The sequence below is a fragment of the Pseudonaja textilis genome, chromosome 1 (genome assembly GCF_049901715.1).
Source record: "Pseudonaja textilis isolate UNSWEBS1 chromosome 1, rPseTex1.2, whole genome shotgun sequence".
In the NCBI taxonomy this organism is placed as follows: domain Eukaryota; kingdom Metazoa; phylum Chordata; class Lepidosauria; order Squamata; family Elapidae; genus Pseudonaja; species Pseudonaja textilis.
Genome location: NC_141990.1, coordinates 297108162 through 297127970, shown reverse-complemented (window position 1 = coordinate 297127970; position 19809 = coordinate 297108162).

Sequence of the window (19809 nt, the reverse complement as noted above, 5' to 3'; positions counted from 1 at the left end):
AGAGTGCAGAGAAGACCAGCAAAGATGATTAGGGGGCTGGAGGCTAAAACATAGGAAGAAGAATAGCAGGAATTGGTATGTCTAGTCTAGTGAAAAGAATGACTGGGGGTCCCATGATTGCAGTGTTCCAATATTTGAGGGACTAGCCAAAGAAGAGAGGATCTACTTATTCTCCATAGCATCCTAATGCAGAAAAAGAAGCAATGGATGGAAACAAATCAAGGAGAGAAGCAATCTAGAACTAAGGAGAAATTTCCTGACAGTGAGAACAGGTCTGGGATGTATAGGCAATGACCTTTGGCTGCTCCCCTTGCCACCTGACAGCTGTTTTATAGCTAGCCCTCCCATGGCCATTCTCCATAGGCAGGCAGCAGTTGGTGGGGGCTTCTCATGTTGAGCCATCCACCCCTGCAGTTGCCTCTGCACCTGGATTCTGGTCTGAACTGCCAAATGGGCAGTTGGGCTGCCTCCCACCATGTACTATTACTGTTCTCCCCCAACAATGCCAACAGCCACGTGCCTTCACTGTTTGCCCCCCCTCCCCCTGCAATGCCAGCAGCTGGTCGCCATGACAGCTCTTGCTCTCTCTCCCAGCCTGTCACCAATCGTATTGCACGCTGCCACCCCACAGCCCTCTCAGTCACCTACCCAGTGCCATCACTGATGCACACCACTCGATTGGTTGGGGACTATTTGTCCTGTGCAGCCAAAGACCTGAGTCAAAAGATGTCGGGGAGAATGGGTAGGGATGAAGGGCTGGGGTGGAGGCAGAGGTGGGATTCTACCAGTTTGGCCCAATTCAGGCAAACCAGTAGCTCTGAAGATCAGCTGTGAGCGAAGTGGTTCACTCCGACGATCAACTGTTGAGCTCACCCGCCCACCCCAGCTCTAGTCTGAGCTGGGTTTTCCAGCTCAGCTGATTCACACGGCACAGCAGATTGCTGCGCATCAGCTGTTTTACACACAGGGCTTGCAGCAGAAGGTGAGTTGTAAATGTTGTGCGTGTGCTCACTGAACTGGTTGTTACACCGGTTGAATCCTACCCCTGGGCAGAGGGGGGCATTGGGCATGGAGAATGGCTGAGAGAGGGCCAGAGGAGGAGGAAAGCTGGCTGTAAATCGATTGAGGCAGGTGGCTGAGGGTAAATAGGGAATGGCCAAGAGTCAGTGCTTAAATGTCCCATTCCGGTGGGAACAATTAACCAATGGAACAGGTTGCCTCCAGAAGTTGTGGGTACTCTTATCACTGGGTATTTTTAAGAAGAGACTATATAGCCATTTGACTGAAATGATATAGATTCTCCTGCTTGAGCAAGGGCTTGGACTAGAAGACCTCCAAGGTCCATTTCAACTCTGTTATTCTGTTATCTGAACATCTTGAACTGCTTAGATTGATGTCTAATCCCTGTCCTCATGGTTTGGAAGAAGAATGGAGCAATTCTATTCATGAATTTGTAGGTTTTGCATGTACCGTATATAAGGTAAAAAGTTATTTTTAGAATTTAGATGGACATTCTGAAGAAAGCAATCTTAATATCTTCCTGCCTAATACTAGCAAACCCTGTGCAATTGACTGATACTTAGTGCAATTTGTCAAATTTGGAACAGAATAATTTGCCAACTCTTTGGCTAATCTTTGCCATAACTTCCATAAAGCAGGCACAAAGGTAGAAAAGAATAATATCTATGTGGCTCTGATTAACTGATGAGGTTCCAAAGCAAAAGAATCCCTGGACGAATTAAGAACAGCAACATTAGGTTCTCAGCAGTTGTAGACCGCAGCATTGGTTTATAGGGTGTAACTGCTTCAGAGGTAATGATGTGTGACTGTAGAAGGATTCCCCTCCCCGCGATATAAAGAAAGGTGCAACAGCCCTGAAATATAGAGCCACACTGAAGAAATTGGAACTAATATTGAAACAGCACACCTCCATTAGGGATTAACATCAAACAGAATCCCTGGCAGGGAAAGCTGCTGATTTGAGTAACTGGATATAGGGTCAAATTAGGGCAAGTCCTGGTTAGCAGGAAGATTGCACATTAAGCAATGCATTGAGTAGACTAACCAGTTGCTGTTTTAAGACTCTGCTAAATAATAATAATAATAATAATAATAATAATAATAACAACAACAACAACAGCAATAACAATAATAATAGAAAATAGACAAAGTAATAGAAAATGAGAAGCTGTCTTGATCTGGGATTTTAGGATTCAAACAGCACTTGCCATATAACACCTGCCATATAATGCTCAGAATTAACCACTGTTAATAAAAAGGACAAAAAATGTCTGGATAGTGGATGTGGCAGTACCTGGAGACAGCAGAAGAGAAGTGAAAGAACTGAAGAATGTAACTAAATGCAAAGGCCTGCAAATAGAAATAGAATGACTGCGACCAAAGAAAGTAAAGGTAGTTCCAATAGTAAGAAGCACCTTGGAAGCACTCCCAAAACATTGGAGCACACTTGAACCCAAAATCATCATCAATCAGTTGCAAAAGATTATTTACGTATGTACATACATACATACATACATACATACATACATACATACACAACCAGAAATGTACAAACGAAAAGTAAACAAGAAAATTACAAATAACATAAATATTAGGACTATCCATTGCCTTTTCCTAAAATTAATTTGTAGTGCAATGATCTGCCAATAAAATTAAGTGCATTTATATGTCTATCTGCCTCTCTCAGAAAGATCAAACACACATGACCAACCAAACCTATAAAAAGGGACCTTGGAGGTCTTCTACTCCAACCCCCTGCTCAAGCAGGAAATTCTATACCATATCATACTAATAGTTGTCCAATCTCTTCTTAAAAACCCCCAGAGTTAGAGCACTCACAACCTGTATCTCTTCTCTTCTGATGTTCTCCAAAGAGGTATATTTACACATTAATCCCTTCCCTTCAAGTTTCTACATTCTGAGTTTTCACCCAATGTGCAGGATACCATCTACTTACTGTTTGCAGAAGAAGCTGCTTGGGTTCAAAAAAGCTTCTGTTGTATTTACAGTAGATAAATATATGCTGCAGGTGGCACTATTAGCAAGGATTTCTTTTTCTTCTCATGGAGGGATTTGGGAAAGAAAGTTTTGTCAGGATTAATATACACTCAGATACAATGGAGAGAGGATCATTAAAAAGATGGTGGAACTGAAATCAAATGGCCAGGTTCAGGGTATTTTTTAAAAAACTTTTGATGATAAATATTCCTCTTTTCTCCCTACCTACAGCAAACATAGTGGAACACCAAAGGCAGAAACCTGCAAAGTTTATTTTGAGTGCTTTCCATTTCACAATTTCACAACCTATGTATGATATCATAGTTCCACATTTAAAAACATTCAGAGAAGCTGACAGGAAGATACTATGTTTAATTTATGCATGATTTTGTTTTCTCATTCTTGAGCAGTGAGGATTGTTTGGGAGTGAGGACACATTTCTTCTTGCCAAAACATAACCGCACAACAGCAGTATTTTCTCTCCTTCATATTTTTCCTCCTTCTGCTGGTCTTTTCAATCCAATATGCCCCCTTCTCCTTTTACAAAGCAGTAAAATAACTTATAAAACAACAATTTTCCTGGATACATGAAGCTACAAAATACCTTTGTGGAATGTCTCTTTGAGGATCATCTGAAGCCTTATGAAAGGCACCATCCCACTTGATTTTTACTATAAAACATGTGAAATAATAATGTTTTAGCCTTTAAGAATAGAATATTTGGGTTTATACATCACATTAGAGTTTATCAGAACTGCTGTATTGCCCCAGAGCCAGAATGGATCAGCAACAGTTTCTCGAGGAGAGAAATGGATGTCACTGCCCCCTATTAATCCCCCCATTAACTGTCAAAATAATCTCAAGCCTTATTTTTCTGCTCCATTTCTGAAATACTTCTTTCTAGATCATGTCATTTCAAGTCTGCTTTACATTTCAAATAGCATCCTTTAGTGTGTTGCAGGCTAACCTCAGCAACTCATCGACTGCTTTATAGAGGAAGGAACACCTCTTCAACTGAATCAATACTTACATAATCTCCTTCATGTGTAGAGGTACCTTTTCCTATAATTATGTAATTGCATAGCGGTAAAAACATTTGAGTTAAATGGAAGTTTGCTGATTTAACCTGGCAGAAATGCTTTATTTTATTTACTATTTTCTTTCTCCTTCCACGCCCCCACCCTTAGGCCTTTATTTAAGTCCAGCAGTGCACCAGAATGAATCTCAAAAAACTGTTAAGGGAGTGTTGATTTGCGTAGCCATTTTGGAGTTAAATCAGCTATGAACACAGGAACAGAATGGTTGAAATGTTAAATGGAGATATGGCTTAAGTTATACTATTGCTTGTTCGGTTTTAAGTTAGTAGGTTATATGAAGCTATCTAATGTAGTTTGTAAACTGTAGTTTATAGTGAATTATATGTGACTTCGGTTGTTGTGATTTATTCAAAAACCATGCTCAATCCGTCACTGAATATGGTGCATGAACCCAGACCTAATACAGGTAAACCTTATTTATAGACCACAATTGGGACCCACAACGTGATCATTAAGCAAAGTGATCATTAAGTGAAACCGCAACTGTGCTTATGATCTTACTTTAGCTTTCCTTGCTAAGGTCACAAATGCAAGGATTGTTCATAAGGTTATGGTAATATCACTTTTTAACTGTGAGCGGTTGCTAAAATGAGGCAGCCACCAAATGAGTACTACCTATATTTCAGTGACATTTGCAAAACCTGTACCTGAAGAAGTCCAACAGCCCGCAGCTGCAAAGACTCTCTTTGCTTTTCAGGTTATTTTAATTATTTAGATCTATCTTTTATATGCTTGATATATTTTCTGTTTCTTCAGCACAATAACAAAAAGTCCTTAGAGTAATTTGCGATGTTCAAAGACAAGCTATAACCGCATAGTCAAAAATAGCTGGCCTAGTTCTTATTATAGTGCAAAAATGTCTAACCAGGACAATGACTCATTTGTGTTTGGGGATAAAAACATGTACTAAAATATAAACTCAGTTGCGTACCCCTCACATATTCAATCACTTGGCAGCGCTAAGCTGTGAATATGCGTGCTTGTTGGATTATTAATCTTTTTATCATGTCCTTTTCCCTTTGTTCTGTGTGGAATTTGTGATGTGGATGCAGGACATGCAGTTCAGAAGATGAGGAGAAAAGCATTGACCATGAACTTCCCTCCCTGCCATTTCAGAAGTTCAACCATTACAATTATTTTTAATGAAGAAATTCCTTCCTTCCTTTTTCTCCATCACTCATTCATTATATCAGGGCTTATTCTAATCTATTCCAGTCCATATTCAGATGTTGTGATGTCTGTATACATACAAAAGTCAGGATCACGCAAGCCACCCATCCATCAAGGCTGAAAAGTCACATTGTCCCCTCCAGATCTACACACCAAGGTCAGCATTCTTTCACAGTTGATGGGGGAGTAGTGAGGGTGGGTGGATTTGAGTATCTCATAATCCAGCATCAATACGTGTCTTAATGTTTGACTCAGGTCGTTCTACCTCCTCAGGAGCAATTTAGAAGTTGTTGGCCATTGCCTTCTTCTGCGATTGATATTTGGAGCTTTTTCCATGTAGTTAGTTGGCTTCTCTTATAGTATATCTGCCAAGCCCATTTGTCCTCTCTTCCTTATGTATACACCTTCGTTTTTTATTTTATCAGACAGAGTAGGGTTATCAAATGTTTGGCAAAAAAGGAGGCGATGTCTTCTTTTTTGTCATCATCTGACAGGCATAGCCTTAAAATCAAATATTGTCCAGTTTTTTTGAGTATCTAACATCTGATGTAGGCTCTGAGCGGCTTTTCTCTGCTGTGCAGTGTTTCCCTGCTAACTGCAAGTTAACAAGCTCCACTCTGACCTTAATTAGTTAATTAGTCCCCACTTGCACTGTCTGAAATCGTCAAAACCTTAATCAGTTATACGCTGAAGGCTTTTCCTCCTAACTGGCTCACGTCTGAAAATAGGACATAAATAGAGAGCAACATGCACCTATATGTTAGGGAAACATTACAGCTTGCAAATATGTAGGCTCTGATGTTGAGGAGTACAGAAACATATGTTCTGCTATAATGTCTTTTAATACCTTTTTTTATTTCAAGTTGTTGATTAAAAGGGTATAAGAAAAGAAAAGTAGCAATGACTTTTACTTCTCCAACAGTAAATCATCTTTACTAGCTCTTATTAAAGAATGTGATGAATTTGAATGCTTGCCTGCTTTGATGTATTTTCTTAAATAAATGGAATAAAAAAATTATTAAAAGATGTTGCTGTTTATTGTGCCATTTATTAAATCCCAAGAACCCACAGGAAGCCCTGGTTACAATGAGTTCATAGGAAAAGGAAGAACAGAAAAGTTGTGATTTGATGCGGTTGATTCGGTCCTGAGAGATTTAAAAAATAAAGTGAATTGATTTGGGGAAAACAAGGGTGGTTTGTAAGGATAGGAAAAAAATGGACAAATTATTTATTTTTATTTATAAGGCTGCCTAAGCACAAGCAACTCAAAATGGTATACAATAGATTTAAAAACACCACAAAACAGCAATATTAGGAATCAATAAAATAATAATAGTGCGCTAATTGCTACTTAGTTATTTGTCTAATAACTAAAGCTACTCCTCTCACAAGCAAATGACACAGAGTAGCTTACGGAAAATTGTTATGTGGCATAAATGAAATTTATTTAAATGTCTGTCTTCAATTTTTCTTTGCTTACTACTTCTTACTCCTTGTGCTATTCCTTTGACAATTCCTGTCTTTGTGTAGACAAAACTGTAGAAAGACTAGAAAGTCTTTTATTGCAATAGTGGTGCTAATTATACTTGCTGACAAGAAGCAGCACAGGATGGGAAACATGCAGAATTAGTATACAGCTGCTCAGACACAGAAATGAACAGAAGCCTTTGGGGGAGTTCCATATCTGAATCTAAGTTTTGACTGAGAATCCCACACATGCCAGCCTCAATAACTTTGAGAAATGATGGAATGTATAAATGCTTAAATGTATAAATATATACATGTGTTTTGCTTCTTGCAATGCTTTTCTGTAGCATTTACAGTCCAACCTCATAACATAGATCAAGCCAGAATGACACCATGCTTAAAAAATGAAAAGGCATTTGATATGGATATACATAGCTCATAGACAGTATGACAGATAAATGTTAGCCAGATATGTAAGAACTATATGCAGATATGTAGTAGACATTAGTCTATAATGGTGTGTCACCCTGAAGGTGGTTAATGGATTAAATAAAAGATCTCGCCTCCTCTCTGTTTTATGCCCCCCCGCACACTATCTTAGTTATTTCTTGTTAATTTTAATGTATTTATTGTTTTTATCTTTTAAACTATTATACTATAGTTTTATCAGATTGCTACCTAAGGGGAAAGATAAGATGATACATTGCAATGTCCTACCTGTCAATGAATACTTCATCTTCAACCATAACAATACAAGAGCACACAATACATACAAACTCAAGGTTAACCGCACCAAACTTGATTGCAGGAAATACTTCAGCAACAGAGTGGTTAGTGTCTGGAATACTCTACCTGACTCTGTGGTTTCTTCCCCAAACCCCAAAAACTTTAACCTTAGACTGTCTACTATTGACCTCATCCCTTTCCTAAGAGGTCTGTAGGGGGCGTGCATAAGCATACCAATGTGCCTACCATCCCTGTCCTACTGTACATATTACAGTACATATTTTATCTGTTGTAATTAGTGTTTAATTGGTACTCTTATGATAATGCTGTTCTTTCACTATTTCTTTAATATGGTAATTATTGTTTTGCTTTGTTATTGTATATGCAAACTACCTTGAAAACTAAAACTGCCTTGAAAGCTGCCTTGAAAATTAAACCAGTTAGAAAGGGCTATGAGGTAGATTTGAATAGTACCTTTATTTTTATTTTATTTATTTATGTATTATGAACTTTATTTGCCACCCATCTCATTTTTAATCAATAAACAAGTTTAATCATAATTTCCACTAGACACATATGTCTTGTGTATGGTACAAATAAATCCTGTTAATAAAAACACAAGTATAACCATTTCTCAGCAATTGATGACAAGCAGCACTTTTAAAAAGAGAACTATAAGCATCAAGAATAAAATGTAGCGTGCATTAAATGTGGAAGAGAGCTATTCTGGTTTACTGGTTAAGGCAAGAATTCTCAAACTGACTTGTGATCCCTGGGAGGCGCAAGCCCATTTGAGGAGGTTTGCCTACAAAGCAGGATTGCCATGAAGATCCATCCCTGGTCTCCCTGGACAAACCATTTGTTAACTTGCCCTACCAAAGTGGAGAGAAAAACCCAGAGTGTGGCCTGATGGGATTCCAGTTTTGTGTACATAAGCCTGAGGGCTTACACAAACAAAGCTGAATCACTATCAGAAGTTACTTCTATTCTGCCTGAATAACTTGGCAACTAAATCAGGATTTTCCACATCTGCTGCCATAAAGAGCAAATATTGATTCAGATAAATGCAGAATAAGAAATGAGGATGAATATTTCAGATGTAAAGCCCAACTTTCAAGAATTAAGCAAAACTAAACAAGTTCCTCCTTTCCCATAAAAATATGGTTTTAAATTTAGTTATTTCATTATTTATTTCCAATGAGGTTTTCTTTTGTAAAGCTACCAGGTTCTAGCATCGTTTTATTTGAATTATAGATTCAAATAAATGGCAAAGCTTCTGACATTCATCTAAATACTATGTCATACCTTTACGGAAGCAACGGTTTCATAATATGTTCTATGTCCAGTTTATGACTTTCTCTAAAATAGAAACTGGCCTTGAGCCTTTCTATTGGCCATAATCTACCTAACCAATGTAAGGCAATAGGCCAACTTATTACTGCAATTAAACGTAGAACATTGTTAACCACAAAGTAATTTATCACTGCTTTGCTAAAAGGAAAATACTAATCATGATGGTGTTTTAAAAGGAAATAGAATTTGCTCTGCATTTGCTCATTACAGAAGAATATGTATAGCTACTGGGAGATTATTGTTCCTTTTATGTCTTCCTATTAGAAGAAAAAAAATACCAAAGAATTCTCTCCACCAAATGTAAAGGCTATTATAGAACTCAAGCTCCTTAATTATGCATTTTTAAACTGGCTTTGAAGCCGTAGAATGGAAGATAGATGAGATACCCTCAAGCTCTTTATTAGCCTTTCTCTTCTTTGATAGAAAGAATAATCACCCTAGCCCTACAATGGAACGAATATTTCTAGAGTTGTGCCTTGGCTTCTTTTCCTCATGTATAGCATTTATGTCAATGAAAGATGGCATAATGTGATGAATAATTGAAAATCACGCTTCAGGTTACAGGAGTCTCCTCCCCAAATATAGGAATAAGAGATCCAGAATATTATGAAAGTATGTGGAACAAATTGAGTGTGACTGGAGGGCTGTGGGGAGAAGTTATTTATGAGAAAAGTAAGGTAGATTACTTTTGATTAAGCATTAATAGGGATATACTGTGGCTTCAAGCCCCCCACCCCCCAAGATACATAATTCCTTTCATTTTATTGAAGTATGTCACAGAAAGTTCTGTTGGGGCTGAGAAATAATTAAAGGAATTAGTCTGATGAAGACTGATCAGTTTGCCAGAAGAACCCAAGAAGTTAAACCCTTATTGCAAATGTTGTTGATTACTCACTGCAGTTTAAAAAGTCAGGGGAAACAGGATCCCCAGAGATACTAAGGTAAATAGATACTCAGCTGGGCTTTGGGGTCAATGGGTGAAATGTAGACGTTTTTTCAATCCTGATCGCCATTGCTTAGCATGCTGTAAATGTGCTCTTATTCTGTAAGAATTATTTATATGTGTGTTTTACTTTTATACCTCTCCCAGTGCGACATTGTTTGAGCTGGGTGATCATATAAATACATACAGGAAGGAAGGGAAAAAAACTCAAAAGAGATAAGTGTAAGTACAGATGCAGTATATAAAAGCATCTACAAAATATATATACCGGAGACAGGAAGGAATGCAACAGAAATTTGGCCTGGGGGGGAGAAGACAAGAGGAAAAGTAGTCTAAGACAGATAGCCTACAGAGATAAAGGAAGAACAAACACAACTGAGAAGCCTTTTTTTCTGTCTAAAACAAGAGGGAAAGAAAGACCACCCATGAAAAGGAAAGAGAAAGCACAAGAGATTTTCCAGCAGTGCTTTGCCGAGCTAGTTTTCCATGAACTGGAAAGGGGGCAGTTTGGGGTTACAGAAGAATAAAAAGACTCTGTCAGCAACACCCAGCAGAAAGAGAGAGAGACAGAGACAGAGAGAAAAGGGAGAAAGACACAGGTCAGCAGGATTTTATCCAGGAGGAAAGTGCTTAGTATAGCAAGTGGGGAAGGATCAAGACTTGCAGGAAATTTCAAGGGCAAGAGAGAAATAAATCATAAACAGGGTCAGGTAAACAGCAGAAGGAACCAAAGTGACAATCAGGTGAAGCAGAGCGTGAATATTGCTGAGGATTTTGAAACATAGGAGTAATTCCTGACTTGTTTAAATATACATTGTGCTTTTAAGATCCAAGGTGCCAAGGATCTCAGCCCAAAGATGAGAGAAAATGAAATCCTGAGTTGATGAACTACTAGCACACTTAGAGTTGTTGTCTAACCCCAAAAAGGAATTCTCCCTTTCACAACAATTTTTCCTCTGCTATTCTATGGTCTACATATTGACACTCTTTCTTTAATGCATGTAAGAAAACTCTTCTTGCTTGTTCACAACTAGAGGTTTGATTTTTTTTTAGAGGTTTGATTTTTTTATTGGACTTCCAAGACAGAAGAGGAATAAGTGCTTCCCCACCAATCACAGCATTCCTTGCAAGAGGAATCTCTCCAGGCTTTGCATGAAGTGAATTGCAAAAGAGCTGGAGAGATTCCTCTTAGGAAATCCTATGGAAAGCCATCTTCTCCAGCAGAAGGCAGCTGCTCCTTTAAAAGCGGGGCCACCGATATATCCTTTTAGGTCTTGGAATCCTCTAATTTGCTAGTACTTACATTATTACATTTTCATGACTATTAATGTAGTAAGGCTATTAAAGACAATATGCATATTAACTTGAGTTTTCTTTTTAACTAAAATGTGGGAAAAGCACACACAGACATCAGCAAGGAGCTCTTTGGAACAGCCTCCCACCTGAGAGCCAAGAGATCCCTACCAGGGGTCTTCAACCTTGGCAACTTTAAGTCTTGTGGACTTCAACTCCTAGAATTCCTCCTCCAGTAATGTTAGCTCAGGAATTCTGGGAATTGAAATCCACAAGTCTTAAAGTTGCCAAGGTTGAAGACCCCTATTCTAGAGGACTGTGAAAATCTGCCTTTTCCCCAAACATTGGGCTAGGATAGGAATTGAGCAGCAAGGATAATTGCTCCGGCACTTGGGGGTGGGGAGGATCTTTTGTTTTTAATGATGGGGTATTTTTTAATGCATTGTTGTAACTGCCTAGAGCAAGGGTCTTCAAACTTGGCAAGTTTAAGATTTGTGGACTTCAACTCCCAGTATTCCCGAGCTAACATTACTGGAGGAGGAATTCTGGGAGTTGAAGTCCACAAGTCTTAAAAGCTATCAAGTTTGAAGGCCCCTGGCCTAGAGTCATGAGATAGGCAGCCATATAAATCCTATAAATAAATATGCATGGTAAGCAAGTAGGGTTCTGGATAACCCCTTTCCTCCTTGAAGGACCAGTTATATATAGAAGTGGCAGTTTGTTCCACAACCCTGAGCAAATCAGAGGGATTCTTTCTCAAACACATTGACAGTAGGATTCAAAGAATGCCTTAGGATTGGAATATTTTCTTTTTTCATGCTGCTAGCATTTTTTTTCGCATATAACTGGCACAGCACAACTACATTTCTCTTTGGGAAGAGGCCAAACCACCTGCAACATCAGCAGAAATATTTACACTGCAAAGAGCTGACAACTAAGAGATTATCAAGGAAGCCCAACATGTCAAAAAAAGAGGCATAAATAACAAAGTGGTCAATAAATATGAAAAGGTTTGATCTTTTCTTAGCACCAGGAAATATCCAGGGAGTCTTGTCTGTACATATTAATTTATGTATTTATTAGATTTATATTTCTTGAGCTCCTGTACATTATACATTCTTTACAACTTTCAACAAATGTTCACCATTTTGCAATAAAGAAGTTTCTTCCAGTTTTCATATCTACGAATGTGTAAAAGTGGAAGAAATAATGACAGCTGCCATGTTTGAATCTGATCAGCTTGATGAGGACTTTACCTCATGATCTCTGGAAAAACAAGCTCTGCCAGAGTGGTCCTTTTGAGAAATTCCTGACCAGTCTCATTGACATTGTTTTTGCAGAGGATGGAAGATAACAATTAACTGTGACTTGATCCTAACCAATAATGAAGACAAAGTCAAGGAACTGGAAGTAGCAGAAACAATAGTGGGAAATTATGGTGTAATACCAGAGTTCTTGATTTTAATGTAAAATTAGGCTGAACACAGTTATATTTGCACATTTTACTTCAAGAAAGCAGAATTTAATAAACTCAAAACAATGGTCAGATTCTGTGGCAGCAATAGTTAGTGGGAAAGTTGCGTTAAAATAGGTAAGAATTCCTAAAGAAGAATTTAGTTAAATCAGTTACAAACAATTCCATTTTAAACAAACAAACACACAAACAAACACACAAACAAACAAAGAATAGAAGGAGCAAATGTGACAGCAAAATAATGTAGTACAGATCTGAAAAGAAATGTCATATATAGGGCATGGAAAATTGACAGGTCATTCAGGAAGACTACGTATTAATAACCTGGAACCTCAAGATCATGTGGCCATGGGGATGCTGCAATGGTCATCATGTGAAAAATGCTCATTAAGTCACTTTTTCAGTGCCGTTATAACTTCAAATGGTCATTAAACAAACTGCTGTAGGCTGAGGACTACCTATAGCCATTAACTTTCCTGCTAAAACTATTTTTGTTGGTTTTTTTATTAATTATTTTTAAAAATGAAGTCTCCTTTGATAAGGCACTAATAAGCTGATCGGTCCCAAATAGTTTGGATTAATGAAGATTGCACTGGATTCTCACATAGAGCCCAGATGATGGACTTTTATTTGTTTAATAATATACATGTCATGTTCTGAAGACTATTCTTAGTTAAGAAATTTGGAAAAAGGCCAGGATCAAACAGGATTAATCTATGTTATTTTCAAGGAGAGAAAAGAAGCAGCTATGCTCCTTTTTCATTCAATTTATTCCATAATGTCTAATAAATTGCATTGTATTAATTCATACTGCTGGATAAGCATAAGAAAATAAAATCCATTTATCACTTTACATGTTCTCCATCACTCCATATCCATCCATACCTTCTATGGATTCCTCTATGAAGCAGGTTGATATACAAGTCTTTTTGGGGGGTGGGTGGGTGGGAGTCATGCAGGCTTAGAATAAGTAAATTTATTTGACTTTTATTTGTGAGAGGTCATTTGTGAGAGATGTTTATCCCTGCAGTGGTCAGCACTATGTCCACTTTGAGACAATATATTGTAGGGCAGTGCAGCATGCTCTCTGGTGAATTCTGGGAGCTGAAGTCCACCTATCTTAACATTGCCAAATTCGAAAAACACTGATAGAAAAGACATCACATGGCAGTTAGTCTGCTGGCAGAATTTTTGCTGCTGATATTTGTTAAAAGTGGCTGAAGAATTCTGCTCCTGAAGAAATCTGTTGAAATTATCCTTTCTCTGCCTCCAAGTATGAAGAAGAATTTTGTATGCTGTATTAAGTTTCTGAAGCATTTGCCTTTTCCAGTGCTTTCCTGCTGGAGGCGATGGGTGCCTGCTGGAGGTGATAGTAGCCTCACACATATTATGAAAGTTTTAAAAAAATTAACATTATTCTAAGCCTGCATGGCTGCCATGTCTCCATAGAGTTCATTGCCCTTTTTAAAACACACTGCTGTATCTCTTGCAGGACACTCAAATGTCTATATTGCTTTCCCCTCAGCTTTTAAGGTAATAGAGAGAGCACTATCAGCGTTTTTCAGTTTTAGATAACAAAACACAATTCACTGTGTTCTAGTTTATATTAATTGAAAATGGCAATGATTGGCTGCTGCCTGGAAATGTAAAATGGCTTAAAAATAATCAGTTGTGAAAAATTAATATCAGCATTTGACAACAGCTTACAAAATAAATGTCAAGAATGACACTGAAGAGAAAGGCCATTCATCTAACGTGATGTTATCTCAGCAAATGCCCAATTTACAATTCTCATTCAGAGGAAACTGTCTAGTTTTCATGATTAATTCATTTTCCTAAGATTGGTAAGCCCTCACTATTTACTCTGCAATACCCTTCTAATCTATAAAATAATTACAATTGATAATGGAGATATAAATCTTAATATACTTGACATTGCCCCTGAGAAGTAAAAATAATACTCTTTTACAAAACAGGGAACAGAAGGCAATTTGAAAAGAGATAAAACTACCTGCAAAAATGTAAGAAGCAAAAGTAATGGGCACATAAATCATCAAATCCAACCATGCAGGGAAGATTGTTCTCCTTTCTAGTGTTCCCCCGCCCCCCCAAAAAAAACTAAATAAAGGATAGGCAAATTTGCCACTAATTAAGTGATTAAAGAAACACCACTACTGTCAGATATGCAGGAGGATTTCTGCTGCAGTTTCTAATTCAAAAAATTGTCAGCCCATTTCGTCCAACAAGATCTGTTTGTTTTGATTCCTGAGAATCTTAGTTTACCTTGGAAGTATTATTACTTGGTAGGCTTGGTAGCAAGTCAGTAGAGGTAGTCCTCAATTTACAATTATTCATTTGGCAACCATCTGAAGTTGCAACAGCACTAGGAAAAGTGATTTGCAAATGGTCCTTACACTTAAAACTGTTGCTAAATCTCCAAGCTCATGTGATCAAAATTCATACACTTGGCAACTGATATTTATGATAGTTGCAGTGTCTTGGGATCTTCCTAGCTAGCTTCCAACAAGCAAAGTCAATGGAAGAACCTGAATTCTCTTAATGACTGTGATTCAACTATGGCAAACAGGTCATGAAATTGGCATGACTCAGTTAACAACTGCTTTGCTTAGCCACAAAAAAAATCTGGTTCCAATTATAGTCATAGGTGAGGGAGGAACTTGATGACCTTGGGGAACAGGGAAGAGCCATGACTAGGAGAACAGGTGATGATGGGTGGGAATAAGAGGTAGTTTAACCTGCAGAAGGAATGTGGGAATGGCAAATGTTTTAGAAGAGACAGAATAAGGTGAGGCGTGCAACTATTAACTTCTTGCTGCTGTATCAGAAGACAATTATTCCAATACTTTTATGCCAAGATACATGTTTCTCCTCAACTTCAGAAAATCCATCTCTCCACCCTTGAAACTCCTTTAGTACAATCACTGCAAGCTGAGACATGTCAGAATAACAGAAGGGTCCTTGGAGGTCTTCTAGTCCAACCCCCTGTTGAGGCAGGAAATCCTACACCATTTCAGACAAATGGTTGTCCAATCTCTTCTTTAAAACTTCCAGTGTTGGAGTATTTACAACTTCTGGAGGCAAGTTGTTCCACTGATTAATAGATTAATTCATTAATCATTAATGATTAATGGATTAATGACACTCCCTAGTTCCTTGGACTGAAATATGATGGTCAGGGAAGTGGGGGAGGGCGAAATGTACTTTCAAACTTGCAAAATTCTGTTAATGTTACCTTTAGAAGTTTGTTTAGTGACCCTTTAATGTTACAACAGCACTGTAAAAAGCTACTTATTGTGGTTTTTCACACCTACAACCATTGCAGCATCCCTCATGAGATCAAAATTCAGACAGCTGATTTATATTTTTGAAGGTTGCAGTGTCCCAAAGATCATGCAATCCCCTTTTGGGGTCTTCTGACAAGCAAGGTCAATGTGGAAGTCAGATTTACCTAACAAACCATGTTACTAACTGAACAAGTACAATGATTCACTTAATAATTGTAGCAAGGAAGGGTGTAAAATGGGGCAAAACTCACTTAACAAATGTCTCACTTAGCAGCAGAAATGTCAGGGTCAATTGTAGTCATAAGATGAGGACTACCTGTATAAGATATGAGAGTGTATTGAAGAGAATAACTTGTAAAAAATATTTGAAGATTGGGTCCCAAGGACAAACTTAACCAACACGAGTTAGAGCTTCTATTAAAGTCAACCTTATGGCAGTAAGGGCAATGAAGCGGTGGTATCCTTACTGTATTCACGTATTACCACTCTGCAGCCCTGTTTCAGTAACTTGAACCCTCTTAGGTAAAGAGGGCCTAAGGAATCTTGCAGGAATGTGTGGAGGAATTTGTCAGCATCTTTCAGACAAAATCTCTAGGATTTGCTTGCAATTGGATTCTGATCTTCTTGTAGGTCCTGGAGGAGATTCCTAGGATGGAATCCTGCCTGGTTATTTGAGAAGGTGTGAACTTGTTGGACCCAAGGCAGTGAACATGGTTCTTGGTGTTGTGAGTTCTTAGGACTGCCTCTCCTGGCCTATGAAAGTAGCCTGAGGATATGTGTGTCATGTAAGTGGATTTTAACAGTGGTTAATTCTTCTCTAAGTGAGTGGGTTGTGGGATGCCACAAGGTTTGAATGGGGGCAAAAGGCTTCAATTTAACCTTGGCAAGACTGAGCAGTTTAGTATTACGGGGCATATTAGTTCTAGGGCTCTGAAATTCTTAGTGCAGGATGGGGTGGCACTACTCCAATGTGCAATCTGGGGAGGCGGGGGGAGGAGAATCCTCCTTGACTCAAAACACCCTGCTTGAAAAGCAGATGGCAATTATGCTAGGAGGGTCTTTACACAGCTTCATGTTGTACAACAATTGCTCCCTGTCCTGTACCGGCAGGATCTCACAGTCACTCATGCCCTATCAACTCCAGATTGGATTATTGCAATATGGTTTACATGGTGCTATCCTTGAAAAGCATCTGGCAATTCAACTAGTTCAGAATGCAGATGCCTAAGCAGTTATCTGTGCTCCCAAAAGAACACATATTGCATCTTTGTTCCACAATCTGCATTGGCTGCCATTTTGCTTTCAAGTCCAATTCAAGGTGCTGGTTATAACCTTTAAAGCTGTTCATAGCGTGGACTGAAGGAGCACTTTCCCTTGATTTCATCAATCTATCCCATTAAATCTGGCAGAGAAGGCATGATGCGGTTACCATCCACCGAGGACCAATATTTGGTGGGTCCAAGAGATGAGTCTTCTCTGCTGTGGCACCTACTCTATGGAACATTTCCCCAAGTTAGGTTAGCTCCATCCCTGTTTTCATTACAGAATTCCCTCAAGACCTGGTTATGTGACCAGTCCTGGAAGCCCAAGGGAACCAGAGACATTTTTATTGGCTCTTTGTGATTGATCTTTAACTCTCTCTCCCTCTGGTGGTTTGTGTATTTTAAAATTTGTATAATGAGATTTGTATATTTATAATAGTTATTTTAATATATTTGTTGTTTTATTGATTATTGTATGCTGGCCTGGGTTACTTCTTGTGAGATGAATGGGCATATAAACACAATAAACAAACAACAGATCTGCAAATGAAAATGTCCACTAGCATTTTTAGCCAGTACAGTACAATTTCAGTGTAATTCTTGGTGTGTGCTAGAGCAGGGGTCTCCAACCTTGGTAACTTGAAGACTTGTGGACTTCAGCCCTGGGAATTGAAGTCCACAAGTCTTCAAGTTGCCAAGGTTGGAGACCCCTGTGCTAGAGAGACTGCAATTGTGATGTTTTAGTGCACATTGAAAAAATGCAAATTAGCCATAATTAACTCAGCTGTAATTGCATAGTATGTATAGAAAGCAGGAAATATTTAATTCAACAGTGGAAGTAAAATACAAACCCTACAAAAATGTAATAACTTTATTATCAGCAATTAAAATATCCCATCCCAGTCATGAGTAAAGAATTCAAGTTTTCCTTCTTCAGGGAGGGTATTATGCAAAGTACATATGAAAGGGAGAAATAACAAAAAATACCATCAAATGGACTTACTGGAGAAAAAAAGGAAGACTACTATAACAGGAGAGAGAGAGAGAGAGAGAGAGGGAGGGAGGGAGGGAGGGAGAGAATGATTTTCAGATAGCAAAAAAAGGCACAAGCATCATAATTTCCATATAATTTTAGATTTGAACTGTAATGAATTAGGGACATATCCTATTCAACATAACTGATTTCAATTTAGTTTTCAGTCTACTAAATAATTTCATTTTGAGAAATCAGTAACATTTGTCTTGTCACTATGGTAAAAATAATTAATCAAATACTGACAAAGCAAAGCTCCTCCCTCCCTCCCTTTTCCCACTCCCTCTCTCCCTCCCTCCCTCCTTCTTTCTTTCTTTCTTTCTTTCTTTCTTTCTTTCTTTCTTTCTTTCTTTCTTTCTTTCTTTCTTTCTTTCTTTCTTTCTTTCTTTCCCCAGGTTTTTTTTCCATTAACTATCTAATGTCTTGGTGAGGTTCTAGAATTAGCCAAGTTCCCAAGCACTGTTTTGAGATCAACATCAAGTTAAAATGTTCTCCTGATGAGAATTTTCATTGGAGTCAAAGGGGAAAAAAAATCACAAGGAATTACGAAGTTAAGAAATCTAGGTTGCTTGGTTGGTTGGGTGGATTTAAAAAAAAACCTTGACTGCATTCCAGAACAACATATTTTAAGAATGCAATTAAAACACTTAGGATGGATAGATGCAAGCCAACAGCAACATCAAAGGTAAACAGGCTTGGCATTTATTTAAAGAGCAGGGAGTATTATGTAATAGATGCTATTTGTTTAATATTATGTAGTCACATTTAAATCCACTATAATTTTAACTTTTTATTTCTCCCCAAGGAGTTAACCTTGAAAATGTGAGACTTTATATATGCAGCCTTTTCCAGTCCAAATACATTGCATTTCAAATTCCAGTTGTCCCTGGTTGGATCTTACTGTATATCAAGATGGTTAGTTAAGATAGTTGCTCTGGTGCTTGCTGCTGGTTTGTGACAAATAATTATCTTTCATGCATCTGATCCTACCATGAATGTATGAGCTGGGGAAATGTTTTGGTACACCAAAATATACACCGAAAGATATGTTTTGGTATATTACCAAAGGAACTTGATCACCCAGCTCCTCTAGTAAAATTAACTGCTGACCAAGGTTGCAACTGAGCCATCTTCCTAAAAAATACTTATTCCCTAAACATCTTAACTTTATCCCTTTTTCAGGGCTATGATTATTTCACTTCTATTTCTTAAAAATAATTTTAAAGCATGTTGTTTGGTGTTGCTTCATCCCTATTCCTGCAATTAATAGTAGAAAAGATATTCTTCTAAAACATATTTTAATTTTTATCTAAACATTTTGTCCACATTTTTCTACTCATATTTTTTCCAAGGATGTAACAAAATTTCTGTTAAAATATTTTTCTTCAGGCACATAGAATTGTCATTGCAGCTGATGTCCTATAGTTTCCATACTTATTGCTAACTCAAGCCTAAATATGACTATAGAGAGAATTGATTGTTAACAGCAATTTGAAGTAATTTGAAGATTATGCAAAATCACTCCTTAGTTCTTGCGATACAGAAAATAGTTACATTACCTATACTACCAGATGCTTCATGCCTCTGCATCATATAAATCATATCATTTAACATCTCCACCAATTTATAGGAGGAAAGTATAAAAGAAAAGACAGGAGGGCAGGAAAA